The following is a 12,551-nucleotide window of genomic DNA, read 5'->3' as shown; positions in this document are numbered from 1 at the left end:
GTCAAAAATAAATGAAATTCAGTTCAGTTCAGCGGCTCAGTCATGTCTGACTCTTTGCGACCCCACGGACTGCAGCACGCCAGGCCTCCCTGTCCATCACCAACTCCCAGAGTTTACTCAAACTCATGTCCATTGAGTCAGTGATGCCATCCAACCGTCTCATCTTCTGTCATCCCCTTCTCCTCCTGCCTTCATTCTTTCCCAGCATCAGGATCTTCTCCAATGAGTCAGTTCTTCACATCAGGTGGCCAAAGTATTGGAGCCTCAGCTTCAGCATCAGTCCTTCCAATGAACACCCAGGACTGATCTCCTTTAGGATGGACTGGTTGGATCTCCTTGCAGTCCAAGGGACTCTCAAGAGTCTACTTCAACACCACAGTTCAAAAGCCTCAATTCTTCAGTGCTCAGCTTTCTTTATAGTCCAACTCTCACATCCATACAAGACTACTAGAAAAACCATAGCTTTGACTAGATGGACCTTTGTCAGCAAAGTAATGTCTCTGCTTTTTAATATGCTGTCTTGGTTGGTCATAGTTTTTCTTCTGAGGAGCAAGTGTCTTTTAATTTTATGGATGCAGTCACCATCCGCAGTGATTTTGGAGCCCAAGAGAATAAAAAACAAACCATGATGGGAACTCCTGCTTATGGAATAAAGGGAATTCAATACCTAGTATCCCCAGTTTGGAAGAGTATTAGGTGGGAGGCCTGGCATTTAGTCAAATTTTCAGGGTAATGAAAAGTAATGAGCATGGAGTAATTTCTAATCTCGTATGTTTGGTTTTGAAATTTTAGTTGACTTTTAAAAAGAAGCAGATTGATCTTAATCATGCCTTGCAAAGGTTGGTAAAACAGTCTGTGCTCTAGGAACACCCACAGACATAAGAAAGTGACTCGCCATAGGTGAGGTCTGGGCTAGGGGATGATGATCTGGATTAGCCATTCACATCAGACAATCTGAAAAGCAAATATTGCTTAAATGACCGGGTTAGCATGAGGACAGGGTCATGGTACATAGGAAGAGCACTGACACAGAGGAAAGGGTTATGTGTAAAAAATGTCTTGGAGGATGTCCCCAAGGGTCCTTGGGAAGGAGACATAATAGGATATAGAACTTGGGGGATTTAAAGGCCTGAGATACTCAGTTGAGGAGAGAGAGAGAGAGAGAGAGAGAGAGAGAGAGAGAGTGTGTTGGGAACTGGAGAAGCAGTCTCATGTGACCGCCGGTAGAAAGTTGTGCTGGATCTCCATGGATGTTACCTAAAAAGTCTTTAGAAGAGTTGAGTCATTTTTGGGTGGTTGTGCTTTCTTCTACGAAGAGACTCCTCTGGCCTATCCCTCTGATTCTAAACTGAATCCTATTCACTTACAGCTGTCAGTTGACTAGCAACTAAATGGTCTGGGTGTTGGTTGCCATGGAAACAGCTAAAAGGCCCATTGCTATGGGAACCTACCATCCTTTCCCAACAAGAGGTTTGGTTCCTACAAAGGAGTGGAGGGGGGTAGAGATGGGGCCCAGGAGATGGGCTGCAGAGGTGTTTTGAGGGTCCTTGGAGAAGGTGAGCAAAGTGATGAGCAGGCCTGGCTGGCTCCTTATGACTGGGGCCAAAGAGGAGCAGTGGCGTCTCCCACTTGCTGTAGGCATTCCCCGCCTGCTGTCTGCTCCTTGCCCCATGGTGCCAGAAGAGTGCAGCTGTTGGCCATTCTAAATGGAGAGCAAAGGCATGAGACCCTGAGGGCAGAGCCAGCCCTTCAGCACTGCTCCTCTCATCTGCTGGGGCCCTGAAAGGAAAAGTCCTGGCCCCTTTCTGCCTGGCAGGCTGTTCACACATCATGTGTCCCAGATAAGCAGCCAGCAGGTGAAAGGATGAGCTTAGCTCTGCCTGTCAATGGGTCAAGCTGATAAGGAGCCTGGCACACAAAATGGATGGCTGCTGGCTGTGAATATGGCAGAGATGCTGGGGGTTCCAGGTGAGGAAGCAGGACGTCTGTTCTCTGCCTTAGAGAAATGCATCCCTCTGCTCTCCACCCCCTTCCCTACCCACAGGCCTCTACCACAAAAAGCAGTACTGCAGGTGGAGTAAAATCTTTAAAAGTGGGTTTTCAGAGAGGTTTTCAGGAAATGAACACAACAGTTATGAGATTCTTTTCTGGGTTTTGCAAGCAAGGGAAACAGCTTTTAGTGTTTAGTGGTAAGCTGACCTTTTACTGAAAGACAAAACATCCTAGTGGCTCTGCCATTAATTACTGTCAATGTGTAATGTAAAAATGGAAGGGATTGGGCTAGATAACCTCTAAAGTCTCTGTCGGAACTAACAGCTTATGATTCATTGAGACACTGAAAGGAAGCTCAAGCACCTCGGGCCAGCGGATGCAGGCTGGTCACACCTGTGAGAGCAAGGACAATTCCTGGAGTCCCGAGGGGCTTAGGACAGAGATTACAGGCAAAGTCTTTGATTTAGAGACCATTTCAGATAGGGCTTCCCTGGTGGCTCAGAGGGTGAAGAGTCTGCCTGCAATGCAGGAGACCCAGGTTTGATTCCCTAGGTTGGGAAGATCTCCTGGAGAAGGAAATGGCTACCCACTCCAGTATTCTTGCCTGGAGCATTCCATGGACAGAGGAGCCTGGCGGGCTACAGTCCATGGGGTTGCAAGAGTCGGACACGACTGAGTGACTAAGAACAGCACAGCACACGGCCTCAGTTTCCTCAGCTGTAAAACAGGAGATTAAGCAGACCCCCCTGAACGTGATGATGATGATGATCTCATGATGACCCGAGGTGGTGTGTCAGAGGGCTCATCAAAGTGCCTGGCTCTGGCTCTGATAAGGACTAGATTATTATTCTCCTAGATAAGAAAGGAAGGTTGCACCATGGAAACTGCTCAGGGGCCTAGAATCACAGGCATTTGCCATGGCTTTGTCTTCCAGATTTCATCTCAGGTGCCATTCAAGACCAGGGGCCTCCTCATGGCCTCCTGTGGTTTGGCTTCATGAAGGCAGATTCTAATCCTCTTTTTATAACACTTAACCACATTGTTTTTTTACGTGTAGTTTTTTGTGTGTCAGCTTACTTTTCTACTAAACTGTAAACATCTTGAGAATTGAGACTGCCGTTTCCTCTTTAAGTAAATGCTGAAAACTCAGCACTCAGCAGTTATTTAGCAATTTTTATTTATTTATTTTGTCCCTCTACACGGCTTGCAGCATCTTAGTTCCCCAGTCACGGATTAATTTGACTTGGGTCACCACAGTGAAAGCGCTGAGCCCCTAACCACTGGACCACCAGGGAATTCCCATTTAGCAAATTGTTTTAATGTGGAAAACAAACGTATTGATTCTTTAGGTTTTGAATCTGACCGTTTAACCCTCCAGTCACCTTGGTCTCCAAAAGGCTGGGAAGAGAAACAGTTGATTTGGTTTCATTCTCCCGAAGAAGGGCACGGTAGCACCCGATCCTGAGTGAGTGGCTCTAGAGCAGGACTCAGGCTCCCATTTTGTGGAAGCCAGCCGTCATCCGTGTCCAGGGCTCATTGGCAATACTGGTTTGTCTCCAGCCCGCAGGTTCCCTGGCCTTGGCTCCCTGCCTCCCCTCCTGCCGGTTGTCTGTCTTCAGTTCTGTTCCCCCAACCTCCCAGCTGCTCTTGGCTGCTCACCCCCCCACCCCGGTCTGGGTCACGATGCCTCCTCTGTAGCTGCGTGTTGTATCATGTTGCCTCTGAGAGTTCTGGAAAAAACGGATCTGGCTTATCCAACTCTCCCCTCTCTGGTTCACTGAATCTCTGCAGCCCCTCCGCTTCCCTCCAGAGCTTGCCAGGGCTTGGCTGGATGGGAACGAGGCCCACAGAGCTGTCCAGAGCATCTCCTAGCCTGTGGCTGCTGAAAAGCATTTCCTTTCAAGGTAGGTAAAGAAAGCGCTGGGGAAGGGAGGGCGACGGTGGGATGGATGTAGGAGGAAAGACTCTAGGAATACCATGGGCTAGTGGAGATGACTGGCAATTCATCCTGTGGATTTTTCTGCTTAGTATCTATTGACTTGATGAGCTGGATACACCCACAGAAAACAAGGTCTTGGATTTGATCATTCTAAGAACAAGTTTAAGATTTTGCTACCAAACCAGTTGACTAAGGCAGATGGTGCTCTGGAAATATTTGCACTTAGTCCTGAGGGTATGGATGGCTTAGGCAACTGCTCACTTTCATTACCCTGATCCCCTTGTGGAATTTATATGAGACGACACTGTGCACTCCTTCAAGCAAGGAGCACCTGTTGTGTGCCAGCCACTCTGCTGTTCCCTGGGGGTAAAAAAATGAGAAGGGCCAGGTCTCTGCCTTCAAGGAGCTGTGAGTCTAGTGGTAGAGGCAAGCGGCAACCCATCAAGGCCATACAGCAGGACCATGCCGTGACTGTCACAGGTGCAGCAAGCCATGGCATCCAGAGGGAAGAGCACTGCAGGTGATTTTGGCCTGAAAGAGGCAGAGCCAGGTCAGGCTTCTGCTGAGAGCATATCTGCAAATGGAGGTGACAATTGCACTCATCTCACACGCTAGTAAAGTAATGCTCAAAATTCTCCAAGCCAGGATTCAGCAACACGTGAACCGTGAACTTCTAGATGTTCAAGCTGGCTTTAGAAAAGGCAGAGGAACCAGAGATCAAATTGTCAACATCCGCTGGATCATCGAAAGAGCAAGAGAGTTCCAGAAAAACATCTATTTTTGCTTTATTGACTATGCCAAAGCCTTTGACTGTGTGGATCACAATAAACTGTGGAAAATTCTTCAAGAGATGGGAATACCAGACCACCTGACCTGCCTCTTGAGAAACAAGTATGCAGGTCAGGAAGCAACAGTTAGAACTGGACATGGAACAACAGACTGGTTCCAAATAGGAAAAGGAGTACGTCAAGGCTGTATATTGTCACCCTGCTTATTTAACTTAAATGCAGAGTACATCATGAGAAACACTGGGCTGGAAGAAGCACAACCTGAAATCAAGATTGCTGGGAGAAATATCAATAACCTCAGACATGCAGATGACACCACCCTTATGGCAGAAAGTGAAGAGGAACTAAAAAGCCTCCTGATGAAAGTGAAAGAGGAGAGTGAAAAAGTTGGCTTAAAGCTCAACATTCAGAAAACTAAGATCATGGCATCTGGTCCCATCACTTCATGGGAAATAGATGGGGAAACGGTGGAAACAGTGACAGATTTTATTTTTTGGGCTCCAAAATCACTGCAGGTGGTGACTGCAGCCATGAAATTAAAGGACACTTACTCCTTGGAAGGAAAGTTATGACCTAAAAACCTATGATTTTTCCAGTGGTCATGTATGGATGTGAGAGCTGGACATCAGAAAGTTGCTCCTCAGAAAGCTGAGCGCCAAAAAATTGATGCTTTTGAACTGTGGTGTTGGTGAGGACTCTTGAGAGTCCCTTGGACTGCAAGGAGATCCAACCAGTCCATCCTAAAGGAGATCAGTCCTGGGTGTTCATTGGAAGGACTGATGTTAAAGCTGAAACTCCAATACTTTGGCCACTTCATGTGAAGAGTTTGACTCATTGGAAAAGACCCTGATGCTGGGAGGGATTGGGGGCAGGAGGAGAAGGGGATGACAGAGGATGAGATGGCTGGATGGCATCACTGACTCAATGGACATGAGTTTGAGTAGACTCTGGGAGTTGGTGATGGACAGGGAGGCCTGGTGTGCTGCGATTCATGGGGTCGCAAAGAGTCGGACATGACTGAACGACTGAACTGAACTGAATGCAGTAGCTTCCCTGGTGGCTCAGAGGGTAAAGCGTCTGCCTGCAATGCAGGAGACCTGGGTTCGATCCCTGGATCAGGAAGATCCCCTGGAGAAGGAAATGGCAACCCACTCCAGTACTCTTGCCTGGAAAATCCCATGGACAGAGAAGCCTGGTAGACTACAGTCCATGGGATCGCAAAGCGTCGGACACGACTGACTTCACTTAATGCAGTAGCAGGTCTTTATTCATCCATCGTTTATCCTTCCTTCATTCAACAAACATGACCCTACCCTTTGTCTTCTGAGGGTGTTTTTGTTTTTCTTTTTTAATATTTATTTTAGTGAATTTACCTTCTCCTGAACTTCTGGTCTTGGTGAATTTGTTTTAACTTAAAGTTCCCCCTCCTTTGTTTATTCTGGAACTAAATAAGCATGTTTGGTTATGTCCTGACTGTGTATCCAGTGTATATGTATGTATCTCCAGCTAAAATTAGTGATTTGGATTTTAGAATTCTGGCCCCCATCTGACCCACTTCTCTTTTCTCTGACTATGCTCTGGCCACACTGGTCTTCTTTCAGTTCCTCAAGTTGGCTGTGCTCCCCTCCCCTAGCCACGGGACTCTTACACATGCTGTTCCCGCTGACTGGAATGCCCCCCCTCATTTAGTTAGCTGTCGTTTAGCTAACTCTTACTCATCCTCCCCATTTATGCTGGAACGTCTCTTTCTCAAGGACGCCTTCTGGGACCACCTCACCTGGATCAGATCAAGTCCCTACTTTGCTCTATTGTTCTTATAACCCCTCATTTCCTTCCTTCCTGGCACAGCTCACAACTACATACTGATAGGATTAGTTGATTAATGTCGTCTCTCCCAATGACTTGTAACCACCACCAGGGTAGAAAATACTTCTATTTTTTCATCACCATATTCAGCACTTCGTCTAAGCAGCAGGTGGCCAATACATATTTTTTGAAAGAATTAATTAATGAAATGATTGATGACATTTTTGCCACTATTTGCCTTGAGCCTGAATGACTGTGTGTCCAAAACCAAAAACAATATAAAATGTAAAAACAAGGACAGGTACTGAACAGGGAGCCTCCCCTGAGAGAGGCACAGAAAGAAAGTAAGCCAGGGGCAAGATGTCCCAGAGCCAGGAGACTCTGGGCTTGTTGCAATGGAGAGCCAAGGCAGAAAAAATAGAGGGTCTGGAACCCCCGGCAGGGCCAGACCTAGGAGGTAGGCTGGGGAGGAGGGAGAATCAACAGATAGGGATTGAGCCGTTACCCTGATTCTCGGAGGATACCTGTGTCCCTTGGGTGTAAGATAATGTGCTGGGGTACAAAAGACAGGAGAAGTGTCCCATTTTCCTATGGCTTCAGTTATAACTAGACCTTGAGGAATGAGGGGGAGGAAGACCATTTTATATTAAAACCAATACTGATATAGAGTGGAAGGTAAATTCCACGTGATTATAAAAAGTCATGAGATTTTAAAGACGTCAGTGCTATGACTGTAGTGGTAGTTCAGTGAAAGAGTCTGAAAAGCATTAATACCTCAAAGTACTATATTCCAAAGAATTTCATATGATTGAAATTTTATAAATCAGATAATACTAGAAATGCATGAAGAACCTGCTCTTTCGAGGCAAATTTTTTTAAAATTTTTGTACCACTCACCCCTCCCTTGAAGACCTAGCACAGCAGTAGTTGTGCATAAAGTGTTGAACTGAAACCACAGCAAACCACTCACTCTTAGTATGGTCTGGAAATCGTTTCCTGGATTTTATTATTAAAATTGCTCTGCCTACCCACCCTCTAGAAAGAATTGGGCCACTTCTATGTCATTCTGGAGAGGAACTAAATAAAGAGGCTTCATGGAGTGTTATGTCCAAACCAGTGGGCCCCAACATTTTTGTCACCAGGGACCAGTTTTGTGGAAGACAATTTTTCCACAGACCAGGGAATGGTTTGGGGATGATTCAAGTTCATTACATTTGCTATGAACTTTATTTCTATTGTTATTACATAAGCTCCACCTCATGGCAAATATATGGGGAAACAGTGGAAACAGTAACAGACTTTATTTTGGGGGGGCTCCAAAATCACTGCAAATGGTGACTGCAGCCATGAAATTAAAAGATACTTGCTCCTCGGAAGAAAAGTTATGACCAACCTAGATAGCATATTAAAAAGCAGAGACATTACTTTGCCAACAAAGGTCTGTCTAGTCAAAGCTATGGTTTTTCCAATCGTCATGTATGGATGTGAGAGTTGGACTATAAAGAAAGCTGAGTGCCAAAGAATTGATGCTTTTGAACTGTGGTGTTGGTGAAGACTCTTGAGAGTCCCTTGGACTGCAAGGAGATCCAACCAGTCAATCCTAAAGGAAATCAGTCCTGAATGTTCATTGGAAAGACTGATGCTAAAGCTGATTTGAAGAACGGACTCATTGGAAAAGACCCTGATGCTGGGAAAGATTGAAGGCGGGAGGAGAAGGGGATGACAGAGGATGAGATGGTTGGATGGCATCACCGACTCAATGGACATGAGTTTGAGTAAACTCCGGGAGTTGGCAATGGACAGGGAGGCCTGGTGTGCTGCAGTCCATGGGGTCGAAAAGAGTTGGACACGACTGAGCGATTGAACTGAACTGAAGCTCCACCTCAGATCATTAGCCATTAGCTTCTGGAGACTGGGGAGCCCTGGCCCAAACTATTCCAGGAAGAACTGTGGGGAAGACAATGGAGAGGTAGCAAGAGTGAGATGCAAGCAGAAAAATGGGAAGAGGATTTAATAACTTCCTGCTGTTGCCTGGAAGGAAGTTATTCTCTAGTTCTCTGCATGTTTTCATTGTTTTTTGTGTTTAACTTGACTCCAAAGAGAAACTGTGAGCTGTTTGAAGTCAGGGCTGTGTCTGTTTTTCACACAAAGTACTTGGAAACCATGTATAATAAATACTCGACCACAATCCAACCCAGGGAATCACCAGGACTGGAGTGGACAGAATCTTGGCAAAGATTACCATACAAATTGCAAAACCACAGAGAGCAAAGTCCTCAGAGGTAGGTGGTAGGAAGCAGGAAGTTGGTAGAGTAGGTGTGTCAGGAAGGCTGGTGGGTCCTTGCCAGTGAGCTGAGCCTCAGAGAGCAGAGATGGGCATGGGAGGGGTGATTACCGGGATGGATTCCCAGCAGGGGCTGAGATGAAGGAGACAATGTTCCCAGACTTAATCATTGCTTTTAACTCCCCCAGCATAATCTCTAATGGTCCCTGGCTGGTGCCACTCAGAGCCTCCACCCCCAGACCCCCTACTCTGCCTACCTGAGCACACTCTTTCCAGCTCCTCAGCAACTCTGAATCTCAGATCTATGCCTGCCAGCTCCTTTTCAAATGCATCTCATCCCTGCACCTATTTATTCAGCCTTCGGGGGAGGGGAAGGAGTGAGGCGGAATCTCCAGTCTGGATACTGTTTCTAGAGTGTATCAAACCAGCTACTCCCTGAAGCAGCACTCTGATGAAGGGACCCACCCGTAAGGGGAAGGCATGGGAGGAACCAGCAGCCAGTGATGCCGTCTGGAAGCAAGGGGGCCAGGCTGCACCCTTGTCAGCAAAGTGTTGGAAATAAGCTGAGTAGAACAGAATGGAAAAACAAGAATCATCTGTGGTTTAAAAAAAAAAAAAAAGGTTGGGGTGGGGAGGAAACCTAGAGTCAAGGACACGAGACTTGTTGCCAAAGAAGTTGGGGATGAGGACAAGAGCTAGGCAACACATTTCTCCTCTCTCCTGACGGCATTTTCTCCTTTTCTCATAACCTCCATGATAAATCACCTGTAAATTATAACCTCGCAAGTGGCACCCACTTGAAATTGCAATCTGGCAGCCCTAAGATTGGCATTCAGGGACTGTCTCTATCACGAAAAGCAGAATTCTTGTTTATTTTGGTAAATTAATTGCTGGCAAAGAGGGCTTTTCATTTGCCAACCCGAATGATACGAAAAGAGACTGCAGGGTTGGAAAGCACCAAAAGGGTACTCCGGGTTAAATCGCCTGCCTGAGCAGCAAACACGTCCCGTCCTTGGCGTCTCTGGATTTAAATCCACAAAGTAGGCTGGGACTGTGTACTCAAACTGATGTGTGCACATAACTAGCCCCTGAGTTTTCACCCCTTAGCAATGTGCAGGCAACCTGCCATCCTGGGGAAGGGGACGATGTCTGCACCATGTCGACAACCCCTGCCACAGGGGATGGGGGCTTCCCTCGTGGCTCAGTGGTAAAGAATCCACCTACCAATGCAGGAGACACGGGTTCAATCCCTGGGTCAGAAAGATGCCCTGAAGAGGGAAATGGCAACCCACTCCAGTATTCTTGCCTGGAAAATTCCATGGACAGAGGAGCCTGGCAGGGTACAATCCACGGGGTCACGAAAGAATTGGACACGACCGAGTGACTAAACAATAATACAGGAGATAAGTGCTTCAGAGTGGCATTAGAGGAAGACAGCCGTAGCCACGTCTTAGTGAAAAGGCTCTGGGAAGTCTCAGTGTCATAAAGGTCACTGTGGCCTCTGCATGTGATGCTGTCCTGCCATCTTCACCAACACCAGGTTTGACCTGGTCATCTTCCTACATAATGAGTCTGCCAGTTGGTCAGCTGTCTGTACCAGTCCCACCATGGGGAACAACTTGGTGTGGTGCTTTGGGAAGGATGTCTGTCACAGAACTTACCAGAATCCACAGACCCACATACCTGACATGTATATGCACAAGAGAGATGCCAATCCTGTCCTATTCTGGAAAGTATCCAAGTGAAGGGAAGGGACTTCCCTGGTGGTCCAATGGTTAAGACTCCATGAAGGGGGCATGGTTCAATCCCTCATTGAGGAAACAAGAACCCACATGCCACACCGTGTGGCCAAAAAGATAAAAACTTTTACAAATAAAAAGAAAGATTTTTTTAAAAAAAATTAAGTGATGAGAAGGCAAGATTTCAGTGAGGTTATTTGGGAAAGGTTTCTTAGAGGGGAGGAGATGTTCACCCAATTATTCAAGGGGTGTTTACTTCTTGATTTAGCTTGAAGAGAGGGGAGGGCCTTTCGGGGGTGGGTGAGAGGGTGCTCTGGAGACAGGAGGAAGCAGGAAGCTGACAGTCTGCAGGGAGCTACGTCAGGTGCTGCCTGGGGTTGGGGGTCGGGTCAGGAAGAAGTGAGTGGCCCAGGTGACTCACTTGATGAGTAACTCGGGCTCAATGAGGGTTGCACATCTGAACACACAGCAGGTTTCCCAGCAGGGCAGAGGGGATAATGATGCCAACCCCGAGTGTGTGGGATGAGCTGGAACCGGGAGGCTGGAGCAAGGGGTCCAAACTGGAACTTAGCCTTATTGAGAGCATAGCACCAGAGGCTAGGCCAGGTTAAAGGCAGAGGAAAGAAAGGGGGTGGCAGGAGAATGCCTTTGAGAAAAAAAGCTGAAAGGAGGTTCAAAGGGCCCTGGGCTTCACTGGAGCAAGTTTATAAGAGCAGAAGGAAGAGGAACCTGGGAGAAGCAGAGTCCTGCCAGCTAGACCCCCAGCCCTCCAGCCATTGAGTAAATATAAAGCCATACTATAAAGCGGTTCTAGTATTTAGAAGGAAAACCTTTCATATCCATAATCTGTTTTAGTCAGAATATCTCTGAGATGTAGGCAGGGTCAGAGGTCATCTCCCTATAACAGGGGAAGGCATGGAGGCACATGTAATTAAAATCACTTGCCTGAGATCCTGGACAAACCGTATCATTTTCATAGGGCAGGCCACAAGGAAGAGCAGAGTTCCCTGGGGAAGTCCTCTTTCCCCCAGGGCCTTCCTACCTTGCAAGTAACCTTTTCCCCTGGGCTCCACGGGGTCAGCACACCAAGCTGGCATCCAGGTCTCAGGCCACCAGGCCACCAGATCCCCCTTGGGACCTCAAAGGTCTGCAAGCCTTCCCACCTCAGGACAGTCAGGGGAGGCTGGATCCTGACTCCACAGCACTCCTGTGGCTCTTTCCCCAAAACCCTTGCTGCCCCAGGTCTCCTTGCCAGCCCCATGTCAGCCTGCTTCTCCTCAAGGTCCAGCTGCGGGTTTAGATCGGCCCCTGCTCAGCCCGTTCCTATCCACCCTCCTACTGCTCTGCAAGGCCCTAGCCCCCTCTCCTTCTCATCCCTTCTGGGGAATTTCACTTTTTCTTATTGAAAGACATAACTGGCTGGATGCAAGCTTGCGGGTGCCTTATTGCTCAGATAAGAGGTTGTCATATCAGTCTTGATGAGAGACAGTGGAGGGGCTCTTCTTGCTACCCGCTGTAAGAGGCAATTTTATTCTGGCTCCTCAAGTCTGCAAATACTTTAGGGAACTGAGCTGCCCTTTGTCTAAAAAAATCCTTTCCAAGAAACTCAATGTCCAGAATCGATAAAAATGACTCAGCCCGGATGGAAGCGGTAGGAGAGCCCTGTCAAGCCATCGTTTCCCTTCCTTCCAACTCAAGCGCCCAGCAGCAGCACCCTGTTTATGGGGGTGGGATGGGGGGAATGAGCAATGGAGGTGGATGTGGTGGTGGCGGTCCATAGAGATGGTCTGAAAACTGCTTTTCTAGCCCCCATTTACAAATGAAGAAATGGAGGCCAGGAGGGCAAGTCACAAGCCCTGGACCACACGGAGTGCCTTCCGGGACTTGGTCTACGGTCCTGTTGGCCCTGCTCTCATTCTCTCTCCTGGGGACCTCTGCTACATCTGCGCTTGGATGCATCCACCCATCCATTCATCCAGTATCGCTGGAGCTCTGAGCCCACC

Source organism: Cervus canadensis, chromosome 6 (genome assembly GCF_019320065.1).
Source record: "Cervus canadensis isolate Bull #8, Minnesota chromosome 6, ASM1932006v1, whole genome shotgun sequence".
Classification (NCBI taxonomy): Eukaryota; Metazoa; Chordata; class Mammalia; order Artiodactyla; family Cervidae; genus Cervus; species Cervus canadensis.
The sequence above is the reverse complement of the archived record's forward strand: the minus strand, read 5'-3'. Positions refer to the sequence as shown.